This window comes from Sminthopsis crassicaudata, chromosome 2, assembly GCF_048593235.1.
Source record: "Sminthopsis crassicaudata isolate SCR6 chromosome 2, ASM4859323v1, whole genome shotgun sequence".
Lineage (NCBI taxonomy): Eukaryota > Metazoa > Chordata > Mammalia > Dasyuromorphia > Dasyuridae > Sminthopsis > Sminthopsis crassicaudata.
In genome coordinates, this window is record NC_133618.1 from 568,280,218 (window position 1) to 568,291,361 (window position 11,144).

The 11,144-nt window shown below is 35.4% G+C and overlaps 1 long non-coding RNA gene across 3 annotated transcripts in view; it reads left to right on the top strand.

The window, feature by feature from the left end:
* LOC141553723 (uncharacterized) overlaps window positions 1–5,582 on the top strand; it is a 94,845-nt gene extending 89,263 nt beyond the window's left edge. For 2 of the 3 annotated variants that reach the window (XR_012485606.1, XR_012485604.1), the window contains exon 6: window positions 5,390–5,582. This is a non-coding gene — a long non-coding RNA (uncharacterized LOC141553723). Of the gene's footprint in view, window positions 1–4,350; window positions 4,465–5,389 lie in introns of those variants that run through there. The other variant, XR_012485605.1, reaches the window with a different exon arrangement.
* The last annotated feature ends 5,562 nt before the right edge of the window (window positions 5,583–11,144 follow it).

Sequence of the window (11,144 nt, forward strand, 5' to 3'; positions counted from 1 at the left end):
GGAGGGCCTAGAACCAAAATGATTAGGCAGAATTGTATCCTCTCTGAAGTGAACATTTTGTATTTCTTAAGTTTGACCTTTTGAGCTTAACTGATGGTTGTGAGAAAATGGTGAGTATTATTTGTCTCATTTTGAAAAAGAAAAGCAGTGGTTTTTCATTTAACAATCTCTAACATACTCTTTCTGCAATGTGGGAAAAGTAGACAATGAATACAAATTTCACAGAAGCAGGCCTTTTTCAACATTTGAACTGTCCTCTCCTATAATTAAGGCTGTTAAATAATAAAGTCGGCCCACTCAAACAGTACAATAATATTATATCCAGGATTATCTTCTATCCCGTACAGAACCAAGAATCAGTAAGCAAGCAGAAAAGAAAGAATTCTGGTCATCCATGATGGATGTCACCAAGCACTGAAGGTCGTTTAATTTATTTATATGAAAGTCCTCAGATCTTCTCCCAGAACCTATTTGTTGTGACTTTATAGATAATTCTGACAAGCCTGGTTGTTTGTTTTCTAAGCTCACAACAAGTTCGGGGCAACAAATTAGAAGTGGAGAGAGTTGCTGTCAAGGGCAGAAGTATTAACAGCAGTGAGAGGTGACAATCTGACAGCAAAGTGAGGTGACACAAAAACTTGGAAAAATAGATACAAGAACACAAATAGCACAGCTATCTGGGCAAATCAGGACTAGCTTTCAGTATAACTACAGAATGGAGTAACCTCTCAAGTGAGTGATAAGGGAATTAAAAAATAAGTTTGTGAGTAAATGAGATGGGAAAAATGAAAAAGTGTGATTGATACAGCTGCCACCCACTTTGAAGGCTCAACAAATTTATAAGCATGTAATGAAAGGCCAAGAAAACATGAAGTCTTTTGTAGCTAGCTAAGGATGGGTTTATGGTTTTAAGTTGTGGTATGGTTTTAAAAAGTGAAAATTTCTGGTGAAGCTTCTTCTACTGATGCTTTGGCTGATGCTAAGTTCCAGAAAATGTTGAAAAACACTGATTGAGAAAAAAAGATTACATATTAGAGCAAATGTTTAATGCTAAGGAGATCTCCCTGCTTGTGTGTGTGTGTGTGTGTGTATACATATGTATACACATATAGCAAAAGTCATTGCCAAACCCCCCTGGTTTCAGGCTTTTAAGGGTCACTGGACGCTATTTTTTGTGTGCTGATGCCAGGAGCAATTTCAAATGTAAGCCATTGATGATCTTCCAAGTCCCAAATCTCAGTGTTTTGAAAGGAAAAAAAAAAAAAACAACAAAACTTACAAAACAAAAAGCAAGGCCAGGATGCCAGGGCATTAGTGTTAGAATCAAAAAACATGGATGACTGCAGATATTTATTGTGACTGGGTTAACAGCTGCTTCATTCCAGAATAAGAAGAATATCTTCAAAGAAAGAACTTTGCATTCAAGGTTCTTTTATTGACAATATGCCAATTCATATTTGTGAACAGCTGAAAAATACCTACAAAAGCATAGAACTTGTTTTTATGCCACCTAATACTACATCTTTGATCTAGCCTATGGATCAGGGAATCATAAAAGCTCAAGTCTTATTATACAAGGAAAACCTTTTGCCATGCTTATGACTACTTGGAATGAACCTGGAGACCACCATGGATTTCTGGAAATGTGTTGCTGTGTTTCAATTCAATTATATTTAAGTAGCCCAGGGAAGTGTTTCACAGGTCACCTTAAACAACTGCTGGAAAAAAATTTTGGCCTGCTTGTATCTGGGATTTTGAAGGCTTTAAAAATGTTGATAAAATAGTAAGGCTGCATGGTAAATAAATCATACTTTTTTTTAAAGAATACATCATCAGGGGTGAAGGGTTAAGTATAGAAAAGAAGAAGGAATAACCCTAGGAATCAATGAATGGAGTTAGATACAGTACCTCATGCAGGTCTTTAGGATAGCAAAGATGATGATGATGAACAATGCCCCAAGATAGTGCCATTCAATTTCCAGACTTGAAGAGTAGCTTGGCATAATCTACCAGCTAGTTGGAGACATCAAGGCTACTGCTCTCATCATTGATCACAACTTCAAGGTTAAAAGTCAATTCATTTCTGCTTTGCACCCATGCTCCCATACCCTTAAGAACTGCAAATGATGCATAAAGCAGATGGCATTGATAGATTATTTTAAAGGCAAACAATGACACCCACAAGTCATGATTGACACAGTAAACAAACTGATGTCAGGATTTCATATCTTGATATCTTCTGACAAGTAGTGACTAAAACTTCAGCAACCTTTTCCTTATTTTTCAGAGGGTAGCCAAGATAAGTTTATAGCACTATAGTGTATAATACAACATTCTTACACTTACATCTGACACAATGGAAGATAAGATTCAGGCTAAAAAAGGTTTTAGTTAAAAAACATTATTTCTTAAATCACTATTGATCAGGGAAATGCAAATTAAGACAACTCTGAGATACCACTACATGCCTGTCAGATTGACTAAGATGACAGGAAAAAATAATGATCAATGTTGGAGGGGCTGTGGGAAAACTGGGTCATTGTTGGTGGAGTTGTGAAAGAATCCAACCATTCTGGAGAGTAATCTGGAATTATGCCCAAAAAGTTATCAAAATGTGCATACCCTTTGATCCAGCAGTGCTACTACTGGGTTTATATCCCAAAGAAATACTAAAGAAGGGAAAGGGACCTGTACGTGCCAAAATGTTTGTGGCAGCCCTTTTCATAGTGGCCAGAAACTGGAAAATGAATCAATGCCCATCAATTGGACAATGGTTGGGTAAATTGTGGTTTATGAATGTTATGCAATATTATTGCTCTGTAAGAAATGACCAGCAGGATGAACACAGAGAGGCTTGGAGAGACTTGCATGAACTGATTCTGAGTGAAATGAGCAGAACCAGGAGATCATTATACACTTCAACAACAATACTATATGAGGATATATTCTGATGGAAGTGGATGTCTTCGACAAAGAGAAGATCTAATTCCGTTCCAATTGATCAATGATGGACAGAATCAGCCACACCCAGAAAAGAAACACTGGGAAATGAGTGTAAACTGTTGGCACTTTTATTTTTCTTCCCTTCTTTTACCTTCTGAATCCAATTCTTCCTATGCAACAAGAGAACTGTTTTGTTCTGCACACATATATTGTATCTAGGATATACTATAACATATTTAATTAACATCTATAAGACTGCTTGCCATCTAGGGGAAGGGGTGGAAGGAGGGAAGGGAAAAGTCAGAACAGATGTGAGGACAAGGGATAATACTGTAAAAAATTAACCAAGCATATATTGTTAATAAAAAGTTATAATAAAAATATTATTTCTTATATAATATTTATTTCATGTTATTATGAAAAGTGAATATTGTTTGAAAATATAATTTTTAATAGATGTTTGTAAATAAGGTCATCAAATTCTAGGAAGTTACTAGTGAGAAAAAATGTTTTGTATGTTATCAGTTTTATTTTGTGTATTGCATTTTATGGGTTATTTCATGGTTACTGTGCATATAATCAGAATTAATGTTTTACAATAAAGAATTGAATGCGGGAAAGTGTGTTTTCAGAAATCTCTAGTAAACTGATTAAAATTTTTGGTGGCTGCAGGGATAGAACCCTCTTTTATCCATAGGTACAGTGTATCAACATTTTTGACTGTTGCATTGCTTTCCAAGAATGTTACCCGCACAAAAGTTGAGAATGATTGTAATGTTGTATATTATTGTTAATTATTTGCATGTTATTCCTCTACTAGACTGTAATTCTATAAACTTTGTATCCATCCTAGCAGTATTGTACATGCAGTTGATTATAGTGTGCTTTCTAGAGCCCCCTTGCTGGGGTGCCAAAATATACAATCCAGACTAGCTTTCTGGAGGATCTGGGGACCAGCCCAAGTCCTTGTTGTTAGTGGAGGAGTGATGAAGCAGGGACCCACGTGGATGGTCAAACAGAGTCCTTTTATTTCAAGTTCTTTCAGCCTGAAATACTTTAGTACAATTGCATCACCACAACACACTGCACATGTGCTAACTATAAAGACCTCTTTTACTGCAAGTATTTCTGTTTCACGTAGAACACAGATTGTCACGTTCCCCCTCCCCCCCACACTTCTTAGGAATGGTAAGATGCCCCAAGGGGAGATGAGAGCTAAACCAGACATTGTCAGCAGGTTCCCTCTGGGCTGAAAGGTTTTATACCTTACCCAGAATTCCCCCACTGTCTGTGGCTCTCTACAGTTGATGCTTAATAAATGTTTGCTGAATGAAGGATCTTGATTTTAGCAATATCCTTGTCTTTGTGGTTTTGATCTGATAGCTTGATCTTTTTTAACTTGACTAGGCTGAAGGAGGAATCTGATAACTAGCTCTGACCTTCTTCCTCTTCACTACTTCTCACCAGACCCTATGGCTTGTGGGTCCTCTGTGACTCTACTCTCCCACTGAAGTACTTTAACATAGGGTAAGACACATAGGGCCTATCAGAGAGGTAAACAGGCTTATATGCATCAGTGGACACTTAGAATACTGTTTTATTATGTATGGTAATTAATATTCATAACATTTAATCATCAAAAAAGTTAAAATCGATTCTATAATGTCCTTAAAAAGTCATGGGAGTCTATTAACCCCAATTGTCTCAGCAGCAACAACAACAAAAATCATGGGAGTGGGAAAGAGTTTATATTGTATATGTATCAGAGTAGGTTTATTCTGCAATTTTATAAAATTGTGAAATAAACTTACCCTCACACAAAAAATTTGGCTATTCTAAACATCAGTTATTTGTTCTTTGGCTACTCACTCTATAAGCTTCAGATTTCTTATCTATAAAAGAGGAAATACTACTTACCTCATTGGGCTACTGTGATGATGAAATGAGATTAGTTATTCAGAGTCCTCTGTGATCACAACATACTGTAATATTTATTTCATATTTATAAAGTTCTTTAAAGTTTACAAATTGCTCTCTATTTTTCCCTCTCTCCCTCCTTTTTCTTGCTCTCTTTCTCTCTCTCTCTGTCTCTCTGTCTCTCTCTTCTCTCTCCTGCTTCCCTCCCCTCCTCTTTCCCTTTCTCCTTCCCTCCATTTTTCTCTCTCTCCCTCCCTCTCTTCCCTCTCTTCTTTCTCTCTCTTCTTTCCCTCCCTCTCTTCATCCCTATTTTCCTCTCTCTCTTCTTCTTTTCCTCACTCTTTCCCTTCCTCTTTTCCTCTCTCTCTGCCTCCCTCTTTATCCTTTCTCCTTCCTTCTTTCCCTCTCTCCCTTTCTCTCCCTCCCTCCCTCTCTCTCCTCCTCCTCTCTCTTTCCCCCTATCTAAAATCTTTGTTGATCCATGAAGAAATTCTATGAGATAAATATTATTAATCCCCATTTTTTACAGATGAAGAGACTGAAATTCAGAAAGAAAAAAAAATGACCTATCTAGAGTCATATCAACAATGAATACTCAAGAAAGGATTTGAATGCAGGTCTTCTGACTTCCTGACTCCAGGATCATTGTTTTGTCCCGCTGTCCCTTCCACTTCCAAAAAGTTTATTGTCATTATTCCTCTTTCAAAAAAAAAATAAAATAAAATTCATCTCTAAATCAATCGTTTAAATACTCTGCAACTGCTTCTATTTTGGGATGGGGGAGTGGAGATGACACTTTTGAACAAAACAGAATCAGTAAAAAACATAATTGAAGTGTTTGCCATTAATCATAAGTACAATTTTTTCTTGTCTAGGTGCTAAATTAAGCCTCCAAGCTAGTTGTGAATAGTTTGAAGGAAATTGCATTCCATTGTTGAATTCCTTTGTAGATGTTCATTCGGTACCATTCTGCATCCTGACTTCTGATCTTTAGCTGGTATTTAGCTCCTTGATAGTGTCAACACACACTTTGTGCACAAATTACAACATAGATTCCATCCTGCCATTGTTTCCATGGAGTCAAAACACTTTTTAGACAGATCAGTGCCTTGCATATAAAATCCACTTAATATGTATTTTTTAAAATTATGGACACTCAGAGGCTTGCTTCCTTGTGTTATAGCATATTTTTGCTTTTATTATTTAATTGGTGCATCTTGTTATAGACAATGTAACAATAATAAATGATCATTTCTTTCTAAATGAGATTTAATATATCATCTCACTGTTACACAGATAATTTAGTAAACTTAGTTGGATTCTATGAGATTCATCAGAACAAGATTTGCTTGTACATTGTACTTTGCCTTTGTTTTATAATATGATTTGTCAGAATTCAAATCAGGCTTCCTCAAGGACTTGGATTTCTGTTAGAACTGTTATTGCTCTATGTAGCTATTTGGTCTGAAACTATACAAATGGGAATATGCTATAAACAACAACAACAACAACAACAACAACAACAACAACAACAACAATAACTTATTAGAATTAAAATCAGCAGACTAGGATAAAATCCATTTTTTGTTACCTGTGTGATTTTTGGTTATTTAAACTCAATTCTCATTTGTAAAATGAAGAGGATGAATTTTTTATGATTCCTTTCAATTCTAAATCTTGTGATTCATGGTTGAATTAAATAGGAATATAAGTACTTGTAGAGTAAAAGCCAAACCACCTAATTAATGTATATTTGATGATCAAATTCAATCTCTATTGGAGATATAGTATAGTAGAAAGATCACTAACTTAGGATTCAGTAGTTTCAAGTTCTAATTTTGATATTTCAGAACAGAGGGCTTTGCTGGCTCTACTCACTTTCTCAAGGACTAATGGAAATTCCAAAAGATCAGCTCTTTCATTAATTTTCCATCCCTTTACCTGTCTAGTAATAAATATCATCATATATTCTGTTTACTTTTTTTTACCTGAACATTTTCTTTATCCAGGTTTTCCCTAAGAAATAAAAAAAAAATTAGCTTAAAATATACAAAACTAGAACTAGAAGAGTGAGTTAAACCTCTGTTGGAATGGTAGGAATTTTACTACCTGGGGACTCTGAACTATTGTAATGATAATACTAACTTTTTATCTGACATTAATTTTATAAAATAACAGAGAAAGAAACCCCATGCATCTGAGGGCCATTATATTGCCTCTAGAATAAAAGTAAAAGGATATGTCTGAACAAATCTCCAGTTCTCTAATATGGGGGGGGAAAGGAAGGAAGGGAATTTGAAGAGAGAGAAATAGGCCTGGGTGAGAAGAATAGTCTTGGTGAGAAGAAAGTAGAAAGGATACTTGTGTGACCCACAATGTTAACAAGTGATTTAATCCAATAAATATTTATAGAACCCCTAAAATATGCAGGCCCTAAAATATTGTGTTAGTGGTTATATACACACAAATATTGAAATGCTCCCTGCTTTCAAGAAGCTCATATTCCTGTTATAATCTATACCAAACATTCTAGCATTTGCTAATATTTTACTCTTCTCTAGTTACTTTTTAAATGAGAAAAGACCAATTTATATTTCTTTCAGGAATAATAATTTAAAATTTTTTTTAGCACTTACATAATCACCTTCAAGGTTCTTTTACATCCATAGCTTCATTAGTTATTGACATTCCTTTTAAAACAGTTCAAATACTGTGTCAGGCACCAGCTATATGAATGACCCTAGGTAAGTCACTTAACCTCTGTTTCAATTTTTTCATCTACAAAACAGGCTTACTAATAGCATCTATCTCAGAGGATTATCAGAAGAATAAAATGAGATGATACTTATGAACCTCCTTGTAAAACTTAATTTGTCATATAAATGTTAACAAATATATAAAAGCTACTTGTGAGGTAGGCTGGCAATGTGTTTGTTGATATATAAATATATAGGCCATATCTAGATGAGGAAAATGAGGCAGATTCAATGTCTCGTTCTGGGTAACACACCTTATTGTAGGCAAAAGAGAAAATACTGTAGAATTTTGGACATCCCACTAATCTATTCTTTTATGCATTTCCTTGTATCCAATGCCAGAACTTGTCTGAACACACATATTGAACATTTAATAAATGCATATTGTTGTTTTAATTATTGTTTGTTTAATTATTGTTCATCTCAATGGGAGGTCAAGCACTGTTATTGTGTCACTTTTAATCTCTAATAATTTACACTAACACCCAATCAGGGTAAGTGGGGATGCATGATGTGGAGGTAAAGAAAATAACATTGGATTGAGAATCAGTGGAGCTGAATTCTAACCATCTCTATTATAGTTACAACCTGGGAAAAACTCTCCTCATCTTTCTAATTCTCAGTGTGCTCTTTGCAAAATAAGATTAGACTAGGTACATCCCAAGGTCCTTTCAAAAATAATTCCTAAAATTTTTTGATTCATTCTACTCAAATGGTCAAAATCTGTGGTCCTGAGCTAAGGCCTCCAGTTCTCCCTGATCTGTTCTTATATTCTTTTGCCTTTGTTCAGAAACTCCCTTCTTAAATGAAAGTCCATTTAGTTTAACTTCTGGCTTTTCCGAACCATATACTCTTATGAACCCAGTCAAAGCTCTTTCAGCCAAGGGAAGCAGCATGATTCATAACACATACTTGCTTTTCTTTCTGAAATGAATCCCTGCTGCCCATCCTTTCAGAGTTTTTAAATGTCAGTACCTGCTGACTCCTTTTCTAGTTACTGAACTATTTTTAACTGACAGTTGCTATGGTAACATCAGAACCACTTGAAAAGAAGTAGCCATTCTGGCAATATTACAAATGTTGCCTGCCTCACCTCTTCATTAATCCCCAGTGGGTAAGACTATGACTATTTGAAATCCCGTGAGAAGTCAAATTGCTATGCATTATCATTTGAAGCTATGCTTGGTCTTTGCTCTATTTACATAATATCCACATTAAAATTTTTATCCTTCTAACCCACAGTGACACAACCAACTTATTGAAACAGGATCCTGGAATGGTGTTACAGTTAGAATAAACATTTTATTATATTTGAATCCTATTTATCCTTTATAAGTAGGTTCAAGAAAGGTTCAGCTAAATTCACACAGGAACAAAACAGATCAAAATGAAGAAGGTAGAGTTATTTCGACTGAATTCCTAACCTTTTCAGGCTGCTTTATAAAAGGACACCTGCTGTGTTTTCTCATCACAAAACTTTATCACTGTCTGAGGTAGAATATTGGATTGAATGAGTCATTTTCTGATTTTTGAAAGCACTATTAGATGGTAAGCTCCTTGAGGGAAACAGAAAATGTCCTTTCCTTTTCCTTCTATTTTCTACAGTGCATAAATAGGCACTTGGTAAGGCTGTGGCTGTTGACTTCTTCAGAGGATGGTAGAGTTGCCTTATTCAAATAATATTGTATAACAAATGTCTACTACATATAGTTAACTGCCTATTTGGAAGAAGAGGAAAGCATTTCTCAGATATATGTAGATATCTTTATAGATATGGATCTTCCCTTCTTTCTAGTCACATAGTCACCATCCTAGTATAGGTCCTCATCACTTTCATGTTAGGCTATTGACCTTCTAATTGGATTTCCTGCATCAGATTTCTACCTACCTTACTCCTCAAACCTTTTGGTTAGTTAGGGGGATGTATACCTCAAGCATGTGAAGACTTCTCATGACAGAATGGACAAAGGAGAACAATTTATTCCAACAGCCATAAGGCAGCTAAAGCAGGTGATGTGAAGTACTTAAAGCAAGCTTAGACATCAAAGATGCCAAGGTTATCCACTGTATCCCTGGTCATTGCCAGACCTCTTGACTTTTGTCTTGCTTTTGGACTTGAGATTTTGAAAGAGAAAATGAAGTTGACAACATTGTGCAATTATCTCAAATCCAATTCACATGCAAGTCACAGCATCAACCAGGATGTCATTGATCCTCTTCAAAAATGAAGGATGAGGAGGGGTGGAGCCAAGATAATGGTAAAGGAAAGTCAGGAACTCATTGGTGTTCCCCCAAACCTCTCCAAATAACTTTAAATAATGCCCCCAAATAAATTCAGAAGTGCAGAACTCACAAAAGGATTACATGAAACAATTTCCCAATTCAAGATAACTTAAAAGGTCAGCAAGAAAGCTCTGTTGCACCAGAGTGAAAGTAGAGCTTAGTTCAGCACAGGCTGTTCTCCAGCAAACCAATAGTAGGCATTGGTGGAACTAAATAAGTGGCAGCAATGGTAGATTCCAGATCTCTCATTCCAGAGATGATAAGAGGGTCTAACAACTAGTCAGAAGATTACCAATGCCTATTCACTGGCAGATAGGACTCTATTGCATTGCACATATTTGGATATGAGTCACAGGCCTGAGTCTTGATCCCATTGAAAGAAGGAGCATTAGCACTTTATAGTCTCTAGCCTCATAGAATTTTGGATTTTTGTTACAGTTCCAAAGAGGAAAAGTATGCTTGGAATCACTTTCAGACCAGAACACAGACCAGGAGAGTAATAAGCATACTTCTCCCTACATCATCCCAGCCTGAAGAAAAGTTATCTCTGAAAACAGCTCCACAAAAATCTGAAACTTGGAACAATGCTCTTTCTACTCTACTAGACATTAACATAGAGTTAAAAGCCAAGAAAAAAACTGGAAAAATGAGCAAACAAAAGAAAAAGATCCTATTTGTAAATGTTATGATGGTAACAGGGGAGATCAAAACACAAACTCAGAAGGAACACAAAGTCAAAATTCCTATTTTTAAAGTCTCAAATTAAAATATGAATTGGTCTCAGGGAATAGAAGACCTCAAAAAGGAATTTTAAAAGCAAGTGAATAGTAGAAAAAAATTGAGAAGAGAAATGAGATACAGAAAAATCATGAAAAAAGAATGAACAGTTTGGTAAAGAAAGCACAAAAATACTGAAGAAAATTGCACCTTAAAAAACAGAATAGGTCAAGTTGGAAAAAAGGCACAAAAAATCTAATGAAGAACAGAATGTCTTGAAAAGCAGAATTGTCCAAATGGAAAAAAAAGGTAAAAAACTCACTGAAGAAAAGAATTCCTTTAAAAATTAGAATTGGGCAAGTAGAAGCTTATGACTTTATGAGACATTACAAAGGATGAATAACACCTATCTAACTTGAGTTGTGACAATAGTATTTTATAAATCCTAAAATGTTATGGAAAGGTAGAAACAATATGGCCTTCATTCTAAGTGAAAAGATTATAGGCATAAGAGTCAATCTGTCATTT